Source organism: Cornus florida, unplaced genomic scaffold (assembly GCF_030987335.1).
Source record: "Cornus florida cultivar Cherokee Brave unplaced genomic scaffold, ASM3098733v1 CherokeeBrave_3.0.0_Hap2_Chr03, whole genome shotgun sequence".
Lineage (NCBI taxonomy): Eukaryota > Viridiplantae > Streptophyta > Magnoliopsida > Cornales > Cornaceae > Cornus > Cornus florida.
In genome coordinates this window covers 59,392,577-59,394,051 of record NW_026775573.1, presented here as the reverse complement: position 1 = coordinate 59,394,051, position 1,475 = coordinate 59,392,577, and the positions used below count along the sequence as shown (strand labels likewise).

The following is a 1,475-nucleotide window of genomic DNA, read 5'->3' as shown; positions in this document are numbered from 1 at the left end:
GAATTGGGAATGGTAAATGGGCTAACACTTGGTTGCACCGGAACACTAACTTCATTAGGTCTCTCAACTTTGTTGTCAATTTTTCTCCCACTCCTTAAGGTGGAAATGGAGTATGCCTTTTGGTTAAGTTTGGGTTTAATAGGCCCTTTCCCTTTCATTGTTTGAACCATTTGCCCAATTTAGGCTTCAAGTTTTGCAATTGATTGAGAATGCGAATGAAACACTTGATTTTCCTTTCGAAGATCACCCAAAGCTTCTAAAACCTTATCCTCAAAAGTGGGATTTCTAGGAGGCTCTTGAGGTGGATGAGAAAAAGATTGATGATTTGAAGAATGAGAATTGGAGAATTGATTCACATTTGGAAGAGGATAACATAGAGAATGGTATACTTGAGACTTTGCATTTTGGAGGTGAGGCGGTACGTACTTTTCTTGAGAATCTTTATGAAGAGGAGGAATGATACCTCCTCCTTGATTTCTCCAAGAGAAGTGAGGATCACTCCATCTGGAATTGTAGGAGTTAAAATTTGGATTACTTCTCGGATGAATGAAAATAGCATTGACTTGTTCTTGATACTTACTCGGAAAACTTATCCAAGAGGACAATTGAAAGTATTGTGAGTATAACTAGAGCAAGTCATGCACATCACACCTTGAGAATGGAAAGAGTTGGATGATTGAATTGCCGGGTTTTGGTTCAAAAGAAATTTATCAAACATTTGAGTAAGATTTTTGACTTCGACGGCAATTTCCATAGAACTCTCCACTTGAGAAAGACTGAAGGTTTTCTTCCCTCCTTCATTCAAATTTTGGCCAAATCGGGACAATGAAGAACGATGCATTGAAATTTCGCTCATGCGATCAAAAAGATACCACACATCGTCTTCATTTTTATCCAAATAAGCTCCTCCACATGAAGCATCAACCATACCTTTTTTGGTATCGGATAAACTTTCATAGAAGCAGCGAACTAATTGCCACTTACGAATGTCATGATGTGGACACTTCCGTAGCAAATCGTTCAAACGCTCCCATGCTTCATGTAAAGGTTCTCCCTCATTTTGGGAGAATTCATGGATAGAAGTTCTCATAGCATCGGTTCTACTTGGGGGGTAAAATTTTTTTAGGAATTCATATTATAATTGAGCCCAAGATGTGATTGAATTTGCCCTCAAGTTATTGAACCAATATTTAGCTTTTTCCCGAAGAGTGAAAAGGAAAAGCTTCATTTTTAAGACTTCTTTTGGAAGGTCCGTGATTTTCACGGTTGAACAAACTTCCAAAAACTCATCCAAATGTTTATGTGGTTCTTTATTGCTTACCCCATAGAAAATGGGGCACATTTGGATAGTTGCGGGCTTGATTTCATAATGAGTTGCCCGAAAGTTTGGCAACCTGATGCATGTTGGTGCATGGTATTCATTTGGAGTGTAGTGATCCCGAAGAGATAATTTAGTATTTGGGGGATAAACTACA

At 38.4% G+C, this 1,475-nt stretch overlaps 1 non-coding gene across 1 annotated transcript; it reads left to right on the top strand.

Annotated features, from left to right (window-relative positions):
* Positions 1-986: 986 nt before the first annotated feature.
* LOC132301895 (small nucleolar RNA R71) lies at positions 987-1,095 on the top strand. The gene has a single exon (XR_009480667.1). It is a non-coding gene; the product is annotated as a small nucleolar RNA R71 (small nucleolar RNA).
* Positions 1,096-1,475: the final 380 nt, after the last annotated feature.